This window comes from Musca domestica, unplaced genomic scaffold (assembly GCF_030504385.1).
Source record: "Musca domestica strain aabys unplaced genomic scaffold, Musca_domestica.polishedcontigs.V.1.1 34, whole genome shotgun sequence".
NCBI classification, from domain to species: domain Eukaryota; kingdom Metazoa; phylum Arthropoda; class Insecta; order Diptera; family Muscidae; genus Musca; species Musca domestica.
The window spans coordinates 4,541,685-4,560,432 of NW_026712313.1; the positions used below are offsets into that span (position 1 = coordinate 4,541,685).

Here is an 18,748-nt window from a genome sequence, read left to right on the forward strand (position 1 = left end):
GGCTTTGAATACCCTCCACCATTTGGTACAAAATTAACAATTAAAAAAAAATCCGTTAAAAATGCTGTTAAAATCTTATAAATACCGAATGTAGCCATATATTAGGGTCTATACGACGACGTGGATCTGCATAGGCAACTTTTGTCACAAGCTATTACAATATTCATATGCGAAACTTGAAAAAAAAAATGTTTATAATGTAGCTAATATCATCAAAATACCGAATATAGGGAGGTACCATGGGGGTTATAAAACGAGGACCTGCACAGACAGTTTTCTGTCATAGGCTGTAGTATCCATTACGAATTTTGAATACAAAATTTAAAATAATTTCGATAAATAATGTCTCTAAAATCATCAAAATGCCCAATATTGAGAGCTACCGTTATATGGGGGCTATACGAAGACGTGGACCTACGTGGGTAATTTTCTGTCTTACGATGTAGTATCCATTACGAACCTGCAAATACCAAAATTGAAACAATTCCGGTAAATAATGTCTCTAAAATCATCAAAATGCCCAATATTGGGAGCTACCGTTATATGGGGGCTATACGAAGACGTGGACCTACGTGGGTAATTTTCTGTCTTAGGATGTAGCATCCATTACGAACTTCAAATACCAAAATTGAAACAATTCCGGTAAATAATGTCGTTAAAATCATCAAAATACCGAATATCTGGGGGTACCGCTATATGGGGGCTATACGAAGACGTGGACCTACGTGGGTAATTTTCTGTCTTAGGATGTAGCATCCATTACGATTTTCAAACACCAAATTTGAAACAATTCCGGTAAATAATGTCGCTAAAATCACCAAAATACCGCATATCGGAAGGTACAGTTATATGGGGGCTATACGAAGACGTGGACCTACATGGCTCATTTTCTGTCTTAGGATGTAGCATCCATTACGATTTTCAAACACCAAATTTGAAACAATTCCGGTAAATAATGTCGCTAAAATCACCCAAATACCGCATATCGGAAGGTACCGTTATATGGGGGCTATACGAAGACGTGGACCTACATGGTCCATTTTCAATACCAAACGTCCTGCAGACATAATACACATTTGAGTAAAATTTTATCAACCTACTTCATTTCGTTCGGAAGCTAGAGTGATTTCCACAGAGGGATAGACGGACGGACATCGCTAAATCGACATAGAATTTTATGCTGCTAAAAAAAATGTATATAAAAATATATATATATATATATATATAATATATACTTTGTGGGGTCTAAAATGTATATTTCGAGGTGTTACAAACAAAACGACAAACTTAATATACCCTCCATACTATGGTGGAGGGTATAAAAATGAAATTATGGTTGTGAAATATAAATATGGCCTACAGTGTAGAACGAAAGTTTTTCAACAACTTTAATTTATAAAAAAAAAAAAATAGAAGAATGAAAACTCTTGTATAAAAGACATCGAATGTTGGCAAAACGGTTTTTTTTTCGAAAATATAGTTCGAACGAAAATTATTTACAGTGGCCCCAAGAAATAGAAGAATTGAAGAAAATATTAATTTTAATTTTAAGAAATAAACGTAGATTTATGGATTTATGGATTATTATTTATGGACATCAGTTCTACCTCTGAAAATACGATGAATTCAAAAATATTATTAAATTAAATTTTTGGGTATAATAGGTAAATAAAGGCTACACTGGGGTACAAAACTTTGTTAATAAATATAGTTTACAAAAAAAAGATCAACATTTTGAATATCCATGAAGCTCATAAAACGCGAAATTAACATCCAATTCCTCCAGATTTGGTACATCTCAATATTTGCATCAACACAAGATCTATTATAAAGATGGTAGAGATTGGACAATTTTTTTTTTTGTACCTTCTCCACATAGGGTTCAGGATTTTTAAAGACAAAACGATGAAAAAAGCGAAATAAGCATCCAACTCTCTTCAAATTCCGCACATACAAACACTTTTGCTAACGCAGGATCTGTCGGGAAGATGATATATATCAGCCAACCCCTTCTGGTATCTCACCCACGAAAGATTACAATTTCGGCGATTCTTTACAAATTGCTATAATATTACTCTTAACCAGAAATCTGATATGAATATGTAATTTATCGGATTTTATGATTTCACATAAAATTAGATACAAATGTTCGATTTTCTTGTAATTTTGGCCATACCAATATTTTTATCTGTATTAGATGAAGTATGAAAATGGAATACTTTGGCCCGCTATATCTGTTACCTCACGCATATTTGCATAATTTCCAAAAACCTGCACACATCTCATATAAAGCATAGGAAGTAGTCGATATAGTCCAAATCTGGCACGATGTAATATTTTTAAATGTCTTAGGTCAGATACGAATTGGGCAATATTATCCAACTACTTTGGAACCTCCCCCATAAAGGTCCAACCGTTTGAATAATCATAACTCATGGCTAAGGGTGGGGAAGGGTATACATTTGTCGGCAAAACCGACTGATACTATTTTATTTGTTTTTTAAATACTTTTAAGTCTTCTATAAAGTATTTTTATTATTTTTTTTTTAATCCACGTTAAATATTTTCTTGAAAAAAAATATTTTTTTTTTTAGATCCACGTTCAATTATTTTTTGAAATTTCTTTTTTCAAAAATCCGCACTAAATTATTTCTTGAACATATTTTTAAAAGAAATCTGCTTCAATTTATTTCTCGAAAAAATATATCCTAAAATGTATACGTAAAGTAATTTATTTAAATTTAAAAAAATCCATGTTAAAAAAATTAAAAAAAATTATTATTTTTTTTACCGCGTCAATAATTTTTTGAGAAAAATATTTAAAAAAAAATACATGCTAATAATATCTTTGAAAAATATTTTTTGAAAAATCCACGTTGTACTTAAGTGACGAGCTCAAGCTTTAATTTTATTTAATTCTTTGCCTTAAACGTTGTTTTTATAAAAACAGCAATTATGAGATTCGGCCTAAACATTTTACATAATAAAATGCCAACATTGTTCTACGATGAAATTTTTTTAATTGCGTTGATGGATTTTTTAAAAAAAAATGAAGAAATGTATTAAAAATATGGTTCCCACCACACATCTTAAAAGTTTGACCCAATTAAACGTTGCTTATTAGTCGCCATAAAATGTGCAATTAACCGCCGCCGAAAGACTCCAAAGTTCCTATTCGCCGGTGATAACAATGTTTGCAAATAATTCTTAATATGAAATAAAGCCGATGCGTTATGATAAACGCCTAAGCCCTTCCATTAATGGCAGACACAGAGATCAAAAACTAATTGATTGATTGCAGAAGGAGGGGGAGAAAGTATTTTCACAGCACACATTAGCAATATTTGCAAGCATATGGTGGGCATTAACTTGGCGTTCTGTGGCAGAGCGTTGTGTGCAATAACGTTGTATAAGAAATTTGGAAAAAATTGGGTTAAGTTTTTTAAAAGAAAATAATATTTAACTAAAAAAATGGAGATGGCTCTCGATTGTCTCTAAAATAAAAGAAAATGCAGTAGCTACATTAAACACAAATTTGACGGAGGTTTTTGTACCTCTAGTACGAAATAGCATTGCTGTATAATGCATGATACGATAAGAATTATATAAAAAAATATTTACTAGAGCAATAGTTATACCAAGTTTCACCAAATGGAAAAATTCGGTTGGATATGAAAAAAAATCTATCCAATTTGGGCTGATATTACATAATCGGATAAAGATGTATGTCGAAGGTATATATACATCTGAACCGATCTAGATAACATTTGGCAAAGGATTTTTTCAAGCTGTATCTGATGTCCGGTATCAAACATCCTTGTTGTGGAGTGCGTATTACGCATGTGAGGGACTTTTACACAAAAAAAGTACTAGCATCTAGATTGGATTCGGTCGAATATGCCAAAATTCAGGTCATTTGGACGGATATTAGCCATTTGGTGCACAATTAAGACGAAACCCTTTAAAGATATACATATTGCCACTTTTTCCAAAAATTTGCACATATCTCATCTAAAGTATAAGAAGTAGTCGATATAATCGATAAAGTCCAAATCCAAGTTTAGTTCTGCTGGATCTCGAGAAAATAATCGTTAATAAATTCACGTTTACATCTTGGATAGGCCTTAAAATATTTTGTTAAAAAGTCCACGTTTATAGCATGGATGAGCTTTCAAAAAAATCAAGTATACAGCTCAACCAGTTCTTTAGGCAATATTCTCTAAAAATGCATGTTTGTAGCTTGGATGGGTCTTTGTAAAAACATAATCTTCAGAAATCTCCGTTTATAGGTTGAATGGACCTTCATATTTTTTATACCCTACACCACATAGCCTACACATAGGCAAAAGGAAACGAGATAGACCCATAGTTACTTTTGAGGATCTCCATAGCATCACTTTCTGAGTTGATTTATGCATGTCAGTCCGTCTGTCCATGTATTCTTGTGAACAAAATTCAGGTCGCATTTATTATCCGATTGAGATAAAATTTTCCAAACAACATTTGTTTGGCCCAAGGACGAACCCTATTGAAATTGGAGATAATCGGTAAAAATTTAGATATAGCTCCCATGTATATCTTCGTCCGATTTGACTTTTATTGTGCACCAAACGTGTAATATCAGCCCGAATAGTATGGAATTTTGCACATACAATCAAATTAGGCCTGAATATAATTATGCCAAATTTGATCAAATCGGTTTAGATATAGCTATAGCTCCTATATATATTGTTCAACCTATTTGTTATTTTTTTCCTGCGCAGCCGTAATATGCCCTCTGTAACAACAAATGTGATGGAATTTGGCACATACGACCGAATTGAGTCTGGAAGGTAGTATGCCAAGTTTGGTGAAGATCGCTTCAGATATAGCTATAGCTTCCATATATATTGTTCATCCGATTTGTTATATTAGTTACCCACAGCCGTAATATGCACTCCGTAACAACGATATTCAGGGAAATATATATTAAATACAGTTCAGAAATGTCTTTGTCAAATTTTATCGAGATCGGTTCAGATTTGGATATAGCTCCCATATATATCTTTATCTGATTTCAAATTAATTTTGCACCAAATGGGCAATACAAGTTAGAATTTAAAAGATGCAATTGCTTCGGCATATTTAGTCCTTTGAACTTTAAATTATAATTATAATCATAGCGTGTATGATTGAATTCTCCTATAAAAACTTTTAATTGTTATGCGGAGCTCTACTAAATTAGCAAATTGGTGTAGGGTATCATAAAATCGGCCCCGCCCGACTTTAGGACTTTCTTTACTGTTTTTTTTTTTTAAAGCCCAAGTTGGTAGCTTGGATGGGTCTGTAGTTTTTTCATTCCCCCTTAATAGTTATTTTTCTGCAAACAAAAATATTCTTTAATCTATGATTGATATCAACAATCTGTCAAATCGCCAAATCAATAAAAGATGTATACAATTTGAAACGTCTAATTATCTTACTTCCTTCCATGCTACACGCATTCGCATACATATGTCAGTAGATTTAAATTTTAATTTCAATAGAAGTTATTTAAAGATATGCAGCATCAATGACAAATGCACATAAAAAATCAATTCCCATAGTAAATTAAGTTTGAAATAAAAGACAATGAGACAACGTACATGTTCACACACACACACACTCTGATGACAAAGGCCAGCCAATAAATCTCTGTTGCAATAATGTCTGTTTGTCAGTTGATAAGCAGGCATTTGAATAGAAAAAAATACAACAACAGCAAAAAGAAAAAAAAACAATCTCATGTTGTAGTTAGAATGGAAATACGATTCTACAATAAAGATAAACAAACGACCATCAGCAGCATTGCCCTCGTCACCAACATGAATTGCACACACCCACACACAAACACTCACATTTGAAGTTTCTCACACCCAATGAGAGCGAAACACCCACCCACTTACTCTGGATTACAGCGACATGCTATTTGCAAACACTATTCTTTGTAGAGCCGACCAAATTCCCTCTCTGACACTCAATCATACACTCTCGCACACACTCGGCAATCAGGAACAGGAAACAAAAACAAAAAAAAAAAAAAAAAAAAAAAAACAACAACAACAAAACTGTAAAGACCAAAAACAATAAAGACACACTCACACATGCACTTACACTAAGTAGCTAAGGTAATTTAACAACATCTGTTGCTGCCGCTGCTTTGTGTAATAAACAAATTAGAATTTGAACATTAGAGGGATGGAGGATAATGCAAACGATATAGGGGCCACCCTCAGTCAGTCCTGCATGACAGATGGTGGTCAGCTCAATGAAAGATTTGAGAAAGTAGCCCCAGGGCCGTGGGGGAGGGAATTTTGTTGTGACATGTTTTGTTTTGTAATTAAATTAATTCTCTTTGACAAATTCAATTTTTTGTTTTGGGTTATTATTAGCCGGATAGGAAATTTTCCATATCCGGTAAGAACAATATGTCTTTAATACAAATGGAATAATTAGTGAAAGATGGAAAAATTAAACGGATCTCCTGTGGGAGAGATGGAGCCTAGAAAATGGAATATTACACATTATTTCCACTAGTTACAGGAATAAATACACTGTTCGACAAAATTATTCTTTTTTTTTTCAATAATTATAGGAATAATTTACCTTTTGCCTCAGAGTTTGTTTATAAAAATATATTTAGACTTGCGTTATAACTATTCAAAATGTTGACCCTTCAAGGGAGAGGCTTCGAAGGACTGGGGACAATATTGTCCATTTTGTAACATGCCTAAGTCCTATATAGATATTGCAGTCATATCAAGTTCAAAGGACTAAATATGCCGAAGCATTTGTATCTTTTAAATTCGGACTTGTACACATAACTACGATTTTCCAAAATTAGCTTATTTCTAAATTTTAGAACTCCAGTTCTATTGGTTTATCCAAATCCAAATTGTACCAAATTTAGTACCATTTAGTACTTTTCGTGCCCAAGAGTACAAATTTCCCCCAAATTCAAATTGTACTAAATTTATTACCATTTAGTACTTTCCGTATACATGAGCCCACTCACTTTCAAAACTACCTCCTTACATCGACTCTACTCCTCAACCTTGATTCCCATTCCAAATTTCAAGTTTTTACCATTTCACATGATACGAAATGGTACCAAATGCAGTACATTTTAGTATTTTTCGTACACTTATGGTGTGAATTTCCAATATCCCTTTGTTACACCTATCCGGCACTCCATCAGTAACTCTCATTCCAAATTTCAAAATTCCAGCTCCATCGGTTCATCACAATTTCAATTTGTACCAAATTTAGGACCATTTAGTACATATAAGTACGAATTTCCAATATTTCCTACATACCTTAATCCTACACTCCCACAGTAATCCCAATTCCAAATTATAGGATTCCACCCCTGTTGGTTCGTCCAAATAAAAAATGGTACTTTATTTAGTACATTTTAGTTCATATAATAATTATAAATGTCGAAATCGTCCTCCAGATCCATCCGTTCCTCCAAATTTCAATTGTACTAAATTTAGTACCGTTTAGTACTTTTCGTATACATGAGATCACACATTTCCATCTACTCTACCTACCTTGATTCCCATTCCAAATTTCAAGTTTTTAGCTTTAACAATTCAAATGGTACGAAAAAGTAGTAGAATTATGTAGTACATTTTAGTATTTTTCGTACACTCATAGTACGAATTTCAAAAAACCCTTTGGTACATGCATCTCGTACTACATTAGTGACCCTCATTCCAAATGTAAGAGTTCTACCTCGACTGCTTTCTCAAAGGGTACAATATTTAGTAACTTTTAATACTTTTTGTATTGTTCTAGTACAAATTCTCAAAAACCCAGCCTTATCTGACCCCTTTCGGGCCAAAAGTGACCCGCACCCAAAATTTCAAGATCCTAGCTTCAGCCGTTTCGTCTGGGCGTTGATTAATAATTTAGTCAGTCAGTCAGTCAATTTCCAAATGGGGCATAAAATATTTTGATCGAATGATGAGACGTTTTTTTCCGACTCAAATTTCAATTTGAGGACAAATTTTGCCTTATCTGACCCCTTTCGGGCCAAAAGTGACCCGCACCCAAAATTTCAAGATCCTAGCTTCAGCCGTTTCGTCTGGGCGTTGATTAATAATTTAGTCAGTCAGTCAGTCAATTTCCAAATAGGGCATCAAATATTTTCATCGAATGACGAGACGTTTTTTCTGACTCAAATTTCAATTCGAGGACAAATTTTGCCTTATCTGACCCCTTTCGGGCCAAAAGTGACCCGCACCCAAAATTTCAAGATCCTAGCTTCAGCCGTTTCGTCTGGGCGTTGATTAATAATTTAGTCAGTTAGTCAGTCAGTCAGTCAATTTCCAAATAGGGCATCAAATATTTTCATCGAATGACGAGACGTTTTTTCCGACTCAAATTTCTATTCGAGGACAAATTTTGCCTTATCTGACCCCTTTCGGACCAAGAGTGACCCGCATCCAAAATTTCAAGATCCTAGCTCTAGCCGTTTCGTCTGAGCGTTGATTAATACTATAGTCAGTTAGTCAGTCACTTAATTTCCAAATGGGTCGTAAAATATTTTCATCGAATAATGAGACGTTTTCTCCGACTCCGATTTCAATTCGAGGACAAATTTTGTGTAGCCCCGATTAATACAGGACCTCCAGAGGCTGGTTCATCTATTCAAAACCTTTAAAAATGATTTCCAAATGTCTCCACGACACATAAGAACCTCCGAAGGTGTTCTATTCATATCACCACGTTGATTTCAAAAACCATTACCATTATCGGAAACAAGATGCACTTTTCTTGTTCTTACGCAACCGGAACATTTGTAGTTCCGTCTACGGGAGTGTCGAAAGTTATCTATCAATAACCTTATTTTCTACATTTGTAGTCTATGTTACACTTTATTCTATTCCGTCATGTTGTTCTTTTTTTCTGATTGCCATCAAAGATATGGCCAAAACATGAAAAACTCATTGCTTCGAAACTGTTTCCGCAAAAAAAAAAAAAAAAAAAAATAGAGAAAAAAAAACAACAGAACTTCAACGTAACTCCGAACCGGAAAAGTTGTGACAAAACACCCAAAAAAAAAAAAACATCATCGAACTGAAGTAAAAACTTCTTGAAAGAAAAAAAACTGATACGTGATGGTGTTCGTCGGAATGGTCGTTTAAAATTTATCAATTTGACATTTAGTATCGACACATAATTTGGAGAATTGAATTTGGAAATCAACTTGAGATAGTTTCGCCTAAGAAAAGAAATAAGTTCTTGGAACAATGTTTTGATAAGTTGAAGAAAAGGTGGTGTTTTATAGATAAAGGGAAGTTGTTTTTTTTTTAGTCTGTTAAAAAGTGGTGGGACTAAATTTAGTAGCTGATAAGATAGGGGACGTTTTTAACTGGAATTGGATAATTAAGTGGGAATTTGTTAGTTCTAACGGCGAGAAAATAAATCTCACACGAAATAAGATTTAAACTAGTTAAATAGTATCGGTCGGTTTGGCCGACAGATGTATACCCCCAGCCCTAAGTTATGATAATTCTCACTGTGGACCCTTTATGGGAGAGGTTCCGAAGTAGTTGGCCAATATTGTCCAATTCGATTAATTACATATTCATATCAGATATCTGGCTAAGGGAAATCCAGTGTGAGATGAAAAAACTGCAACCAAATTCAGACTCCTGTCATTTCTAAATCACTCGTCCGACAGCTGTTACAATTATTCCGATGACAGCTCATTCTATTGTTTACAAACGTACAAAAGCATTTTGGTGAGCATTTTCGAGAAAAAAAAGTTATTCCTGATAGAATTCATGAGTGATAGTGTGATTTCTTTATATTAGGCTGGAGAACCACAAGTGGCTATTGTTAGAGCACTCCAGCATTTAAATGTAAATAAATCTTTTGTGTCTCGTACCATCGCTCGTTACCGTTACCGATACTGGTAGCGTAGCCCGACGTCAAGGAAGTGGACGCAGGAAGACAGAAACATTAGCAGAAATAGTTCGAAAAGTAAAGGAGCGACTTGATCGAAACCCTCGTCGCAGTGGCCGAAAAATTTCTCGTGAGCTGAACATATTCGGCAAATATTGAAAAATGAGCTCTGGGTAAAGCCATTTTCTTAATTCCAAAAAGTGCAAGAACTTACACCGCAACAGAAAAAAATAGACTCAAAAGAGCTTGATTCGCTTGGCCGGCCGAATATGGTGAACTGCCGAATTTGGTTTTCTCCGCTCCGATGAGAAAACATTCGTTGCCCTGCAGTTTGTAAACAAACAAACTGCTCGTGTTTACTTGCCAAAGAGGTCAGCTGAATTTGTGCACCTTTTGTTGACCACCAGAACTCAAGCGCCGGCCATGGTGATGATGTGGGCCGCCATAACATATCGATGGTCGCTCTCTGCTCGTATTAATCGATCAGATCAGAATAAATGCCGAATATTATCGCGAAAATATTGTGGAGGATATATTAAAGCCTTGGGCACGAAAACATTTTGGCCCCAGACCTTGGACATTCCTACAGGACTAAGGCACCATCCTCACTGGTGGAAAACTAGTTTTCACCTTTTTGGATAAAGCAATATTCCGCCCAGCTTAATTCATTTGATTCCTTAACATTTAAATACCCCCAAAAATACTTCTGTCATCGTCTGCTTATTTTGTGCATCGTCGAGCTTTTGTCGCTATTGAACTTGGTAACGTGTTGTGAATATCAATGGCAGACGACAGAGTAGCAACAACATCAACCATTGTAATGACATGGACCATACAACCGCCGATGGATGTCGAAATCTTCGTGCCATAGCACAAATGACCGGCAAATCAGTTTTCGTTTGGTTGGTTTTTTGAAGTACTAAAATTCCAAGCCGGTCTGTCGGCCATGCATTCAGCCATACTTTTGTCCATCTATCCTTCCGTTCCGTTGCGCTGCCCACCCGCCGCCATCCGTTCAGACATTCATTCCGCAGCTTTTTTTCAGACTAGATTTTCATTATTGTTGGAGATCGAGAGAGGGGTAGGGTTGGAAGTTCCTGTTGTAGTGTGAGTGTCGAGTGCTGTGATGTTGGCTGCAACAGTTGCCATCCACCATTCAGTGTGTCGTCGTCTGTTCATAATGTTGTCCAACAACTCCTCTTGGCCGCACTGAAAACCAGCAGATATCTGTAGATTTTTTTGTTCGCTTGGTATTAGCCAAAGTTTTTGTTGTCGTTGGTGTTGTTGGTTGTTGATTCGTTGAATTTGTTGTTATTGCTGTTGACTTTTGGGGATTTCTGTCTTAATGCCGGTCAATATGTTAAGTGCAGCATCAGCCAGCCAGCCATCGAGCGAGCGACCGAACGATTCTGTCGAGCAGTTGTTGCAAGTAATTGCCAACAGAAACTAGAATTTCCACAAAAACAACAAAAAATAGCCAACATAGCTTAATGGTCATTCATTTGCTATGACTGTGGGACTCTAGCGTCTGGTGTCCATTGCTTGCAGATGGGCGGCACTCTTATACAGTAAAGGTGGAGAAAGGGGTCCATAAATACCATGGCTTGTTTTAAGAATTCCAAATGGCCATTAGAGTTTCGGGTTGTTGCTGTTTTACGAGTCCATGCTCGAAATAATTCTTAAAAGATCACCCCCCCTCTACATTTTTGAGGGGGTGATTTCGGTTTCTTTGCACTTTGAATATTAACACCAGCCATTCGGAACAGTTCTGGACTTTTTCATGAACTCCACTCTTGTGGTGTTGATAACAGCAACACCATAGCATATTTTGGAAATTTTCAAAACCGAAATGGATGGCCATATTGGGGGTCTTTAAGATATTTGCGATGGGATAAAGGGTAACAAAGTAAGATTAAATTTTATACCCTACACCACAAGGTGGTCAGGGTATTATGTCTTTGTGCATTTGTTTGTAACAGGCAAAAGGAAACGAGATAGACCCATAGGTCCTTTTGATAATCTGCCATAGAATCACTTTCTGAGTTGATTTATGCATGTCAGTCCGTCTGTGGGTCCGTCCGTCTTTTGCCTTTTATTGTGCACCAAACGTGTAATATCAGCCTGAATTGTATGGAATTTTGCACATACAACCAAATTAGGCCTGAAAATAAGTATGCCAAATTTGATCGAAATCGGTTCATATATAGCTATAGCTCCCATATATATTGTTCATCCGATTTGTTATTTTTGTCCTCCGCAGCCGTAAAATGCACTCTATAACAACAATATTTGGAGAGAGATATCAAATGCAGCTCAGAAATACCTTTGCTAAATTTTATCGAGATCGGTTCAGATTTGGATATAGCTCCCGTATATAACTTCGTCCGATTTACACTTTATTGTGCACCAAACTTCTAATATTTTTCCCAAATGGGATGGAATTTGGCACATACGACCGAATTGAGTCTAGAAGGTAGAATGCCAAATTTGGTGAAGATCGGTTCAGATATAGCTATAGCTCCCATATATATTGTTCATCCGATTTGTTATTTTTGTCCTCCGCAGCCGTAAAATGCACTCTGTAACAACAATATTTGGGGAAATATATCAAATGCAGCTCAGAAATACCTTTGCTAAATTTTAATGAGATCGGTTCAGATTTGGATATAGCTTTCTTTATCTGAATTCAAATTAATTTTGAACCAAATGGGCAATATAAGTCCGAATTTGAATGATACAAATGCTTCGGCATATTTAGTCCTTTGAATTTTAAATTATAATTATAATCATAGGGTGTATGGTTGAATTCTCCCATAAAATCTTTTCATTGTTATGTGGAGCTCAACTAAATTAGCAAAGTGGTGTAGGGTATCATAAAATCGGTCCCGCCCGACTTTAGGACTTTCTTTACTGGTTTAAAAACTGAAATAATGGAGGGACTTTACGCAGTTTCTTGAAGAATAATTGGCTGATAATTTTAGACTATCAAAAGTGAATTTGTATCTGGAAAATATTCATAGTGCTGCCTTAAAACAGTCCTGACGAGTCATTTTTCTAAATTGTAAGTAATTGTACGAAAAGTACTAATGAGTGTTGGGCGAAAATATAGGACTGGTATTCTCAAATTTGACGTTGAGGTCTCTGTTGGTATCAGGAATTGAGATATGCAGGTTATTTTAGAAATGTGTACAATAATTGTACCAAAAGTACTAAATGGTACTAAATTTGGAATAATTTGGTTTAGGGTGAACGGATGAAACTGGAATTTTTAAATTTTGTATTTGGGGAGGAAGTTGATGGTAGGCTTGTGATAAAGAGGTGGTTTTGGAAATATGTACTACAAGGGCACGAAAAGGGATAAATAGTCCTAAATTTGGTACAATTTGGGGTTGGGTGAACAGATAGTGCTTGAAATCTGATAATTTGTCTTAGGTTGAAGACAGGACATGTGGAGGTGGTTTGGGAAATATGTCATATGATTGTACGAAAAGTACTAAATGGTACAAAATGTACCGTTGAGTGAATGGATAGCTTGTTTTTTATCTTGAGTCCTCAAATTTAATATTTAGGTCCTTGCTGGTATCTGGAATTGAGATATGGAGATTGATTTAGAAATGTGTACAATAATTGTACGAAAAGTACAAAATGGTACTAAATTTGCTATTGGATGAGGAATTAAAATTCAAATCCTGAATTCTAATATAGATGTCTCCGTTAATATCTGAGATTGAGGTATGGTGGTGGTTTTGTAAGTTTGGACAATAATTGTACGAAAAGTACTTAATGGTACTAAATGTACCGTTGAGTGAATGGATATAACTTGAATCCTCAAAATTTGATATTGAGGTCCTTGTTGTTATGATATGGAGATGGATTTAGAAATGTGTACAATAATTGTACGAAAAGTACAAAATGGTACTAAATTTGCTTTTTCTATTGGATGACGAATTTAAACTCAAATCCTAAAATTTGATATAGATGTCTCTGTTAATATCTGAGGTTTACATATGGTGGTGGTTTGGTAAATGTGAACTATAATTGTACGAAAAGTACTAAATGGTACTAAATGTACGGTTGAGTGAATGGATATAGCTTGAATGCTCAATTTTGATATTGAGGTCCTTGTTGGTATCTGGAATTGAGATATGGAGATGGATTTAGAAATGTGTACCATAATTGTACGAAAAGTACAAAATGGTACTAAATTTGCTATTGAATGAAGAATTAAAACTCAAATCCTGAAATTTGATATAGATGTCATTGTCATTATCTGAGATTGAGGTATGTTAGTGGTTTGGGAAATCTGTACTATAATTGTACGAAAAGTACTTAATGGTACTAAATGTAACGTTGAGTGAATGGATATAGCTTGAATCTTCAAATTTGGTATTGAGGTCCTTGTTAGTATCTGAAATTGAGATATGGAGATGGATTTAGAAATGTGTACAATAATTGTACGAAAAGTCCAAAATGGTACTAAATATGCTATTTTATGAAGAATTAAAACTCAAATCCTAAAATTTGATATAGATGTCTCTGTTAATATCTGAGGATGAGATATGGTGGCGGTTTGGGAAATATGTACTATAATTGTACGAAAAGCACAAAATAGGACTAAATGTACCGTTGAATGAATGGATATAGCTTGAATCCTCAAATTTTATACTTGAGGTCCTTGTAGATATCTAGAATTAAGATATGGAGGTTGCTTTTGAAATGTGTACAATAATTGTACGAAACGTACAAAATAGTACTAAATTTGCTATTGGATGAGGAATTAAAACTCAAATCCTGACATTTGATATAGATGTCACTGTTGGTATCTGTGGTCAAGATATGGTGGTGGCGGTTTTGGAAGTGTGTACTATAGTTGTTCGAAAAATATTAAATGGTACTGAACTGGATATTGGGTAAAGGGAAAAAGCTAGAAACCCGAATCATTTTTCTAAATTATTTACCCTTAAAAATTGTTTGTTTTTCATTTCTCTATTCTCCAACAATATTATCCCTTCTTTAACCAAATTTTGGATTATCTACGAACGTATTTATCTCTCTATGTTAGATTATTCGCCAAATACCAGCTAAGCAACTTCATTTCGTCCCTGAGAACGACCTTTACCTACGACAACACCCAACAGATCGTCATTAATTTTGTCAGACTACAACTAAAATGAAGCTGCAAGAACTAATTTGCTATCGCTTATTTTTTCTTTTTATTTTATTTTAATAATAAAAATAATCGTTAATAATAGAAATATGATTAATTAGCCGGAGGTTAAACACGCAATGGCAGATTCATGGGAATGTTAATCGTCTTTGGCAACAACAACAAAAAAAAAAACAATAGTTTCTTTATATTCCATTTGTTGTGCATAATTTAGTTGTAATTTGCTGTTATTGTTGATGAACAAGAAAGAATTGTTAAACGAAATAAAAGAGGAGGAGTTTACTGAATAAACTGCCGATGAACTCGGAATGGAGAATTTTATACACTGTGGATGATTTTATCCGCCAATGTGGATAATTTTATCCTCCGGCGTGGATAACTTTATCCACTGATGTGGATAATTTTACCAAACTATTTGGATAATTTTATCCACCAATGAAGGTATATTTAAAATTTTTCCGACAAAGTGGATAATTTTTATCAACTAATATGGGTACTTTTATACGCCAATGTGGATAATTTTATCCACCAAAGGGGATAATTTTATTTACCGATGCGGATCTTTTGTCTAGCACCGCGGATAATATTATCCACCAACGTGGATAATTTTGTACACCAATGTTGATATTTTTATACACAAACGAGGATAATTTTATTCACCAACGAGTATAATATTATCCGCCAACGAGGATAATTTTATCTACCAATGTGGATAATTTTATCCAACAAGGATAATTTTATCCACCAACGAGGATAATTTTATTCACCAAAATGGATAATTTTATCCACCAATGAGGATAAGTTTACCCATCAAAATGAATAATTTTATCCACCAACGAGGATAATATTATCTGCCAATGAGGATCCATCAATGTGGAAATTTATCCGCCAATGTGGATTTTATATCCACAGATGTGGATAATTTATCCAACAACCTGGATAATTTCATCCACCAACGGGGATAAATTTTATCCACAATTGTAGATAATTTTATCCGCTAATGGGGATAATTTTATCCACCAATGTAGATAATTTCATCCATCAATGTGGATAATTTTATCAATCAACGGGGATGATTTTATCCACCAATGCGGATAATTTCATCCACCGATGTGGATAATTTTACCCACCAACGTGGATAATTTTATCCACCAATGTAGATAAATTTATCCACCAATGTGGATAAATTTATCCACCAATGTGGATAAGTTTATCCGCTAATGTGTCTAGTATTATCCACAATGTGGATAATTTTATCAACCAACGGGGATAAATTTTATCCACCAAAGTGGATAATTTTATCCATCAAAGTTTATTATTATATCTAGCAATCTGGATAAATTTATCCACCAGTGTGGATAATTTTTAACATCGACGTGGATAATTTTATCCATCAACTCGGATAACTTGATACACCAACGCGGATGGTCTTATTCACCAACCTGTGGATAATTTTATCCACCGATGTGGATAACTTTATCCGCGTTTGTGGTTATTTAAATTATCCATTTTTCTGGATAATATAGGATCTTCAGTTCCATAATCGGGCCAAGAGTCCCTACATGTCTAAGAAATTCTTGAGACATTTGTGACATCCGGCTACACGAGAAAGAAGGCGAACAAATTATGTTATCTGATGGGCAATCATCTATCGAGGAAATAAGAAATTTAAGTAGGATATGTAATTGTAAATAATATAAGCCACACATACACACAAACCGTCATCTCTGCCTGTGTGAGTTTGAATACCTTATTCCATGATTCATAATCAAGTTAACCATTTTGCACCATGTGTAATGTCTAACCAACCACACAACCATTTTTCATGTCTTAACGAACAAGACATCAAACCTGTGTGGTGTTAACAAAGGCGGTGAGAGGGGCCGCTGCTGCTGCTGCATGGAAAAAAAAGTAAACCGTTAAATGTCATTGATTTAAAACCACAAAATTCCGATGCTCAATAACAGCAACACCCAGAACGACAGACTCGAACATATGTGGAGGGCAGGGCAAAGCAGAACAACTGCCAGAGGTTGTTGTCAGCCACAAACCAACCAAACCCCTGCTAAACCTAACTACTACACATCCAATATGTTTTGACAACAATGTTAGAAAGGGGTGCCGGGGGTTGCCTTGCCTGCCTAGCTGTTGGAATGACAACACTGGCAACAGTAGCTAGCCGGGCCAACCAGTCAGGCAGCCACCTAGCCAACCAAGCGGTTTTGCTCTTTGGTTTTTTAATCCGACAAAATAGCCATGAACGTGAACAAAATTTGCCGTCGTCATCGTCGTCGATGGTGCTGTTGCTGGTATTTCATTTGTAATACAGCCTTTTGTACTTGAAATTGGTCATGAGCTTAGCTAAAATAAACAAAGAACCACATTCGCAAACACACACGCCCAAACACACATATATATCAACATACATATACTTCAACAAATGGCCATTAGAATGCATACCGAACGGAATGCACATTTGAAAGGAAAACACACACACGCACATATGCTTTTCGTTTAGTTTGGAAAAACGTTTTTCTAATGCAAAAGTGGCGGAAGGGTGTTGTTGAGTGTGGAGTGCAGACAACAGCAGCAACAACTATCCACAACTTGTAGTGGCACAGCAAAACAACTTGCAACCCGCAGTTGGAACACCAAAAAGTTGTTAGTGCACACAAAACAGCACATATACACACACACACACGCAGGGGAAATATTTTAAGGTAAACATAACACACACACATACAGATGTTTTCAATGACTTTCGACAGCCGGCCGGTTGGTTAAAGTGAATTTCATAGTCATGATGGCTGAGCAGAATAATATTGAAACATGAGGAAATTTGGAATAGAAATAATGGTATAGATTCTAGAATTAGAATAATTGTTATCCACCAAAGCGAATAACTTTAAGTGGACTAAAACGGATCATTTTTACTCATCAACATGGATAATTTCATAAACAATGTAATTATCCACAAACATGGATATATATTAATATAATATTTAATTATAATATTTTTTGAAAGACGCACAAGAGTAGCTCTCGTGGCCCTTGAATCATATTCTTCAAAAATCCAACGTTATGGATCAGAAGATCCTTGAAATATATTATTTTAAAAATTCACGAAAATTGTGGGAAGGGTTCTTGAAAAATATTTAAAAAATCTGTGATTATGGTCCGGAAGGCCCTTGAAAAATATTCTTCAAAAAATCTGCAATTATGGCCCTTAAGGCCCTTGAAAAACATTCCTTAAAAATCCACGTTTATGGCTCTGAAGGCACTTAAAAAATATTCTTTAAAAAATCCACGATTATGGCCCTGAAGGCCCTTGAAAAATATTCTTGAAAAAATCCACGATTATGGCCATGAGGTCCCTTGAAAAATAGTCTTTAAAAAATCCACGACTATTGCTCTGAAGGCCCTTAAAAATATTCTATAAAAATCCGCGATAATGGTCCAGAAGGCCCTCGAAAAATATTCTTTAAAAAATCCACGATTATGACTCTGATGGCCCTTGAAAAACATTCCTTAAAAATCCACGATTATGGCCATTGAAAAATATTCTTTAAAAAATAAACGATTATGACTCTGATAGCCCTTGAAAAATATTCCTTAAAAATCCACGAAGACCCTTGAAAATATTCTTTA

General features: G+C 35.0%; 1 protein-coding gene across 4 annotated transcripts in view; it reads left to right on the forward strand.

Moving 5' to 3' along the window:
- LOC101898882 (polypeptide N-acetylgalactosaminyltransferase 5) overlaps positions 1-18,748 on the forward strand; it is a 166,070-nt gene that overhangs the window by 95,991 nt on the left and 51,331 nt on the right. The window lies entirely within an intron of this gene.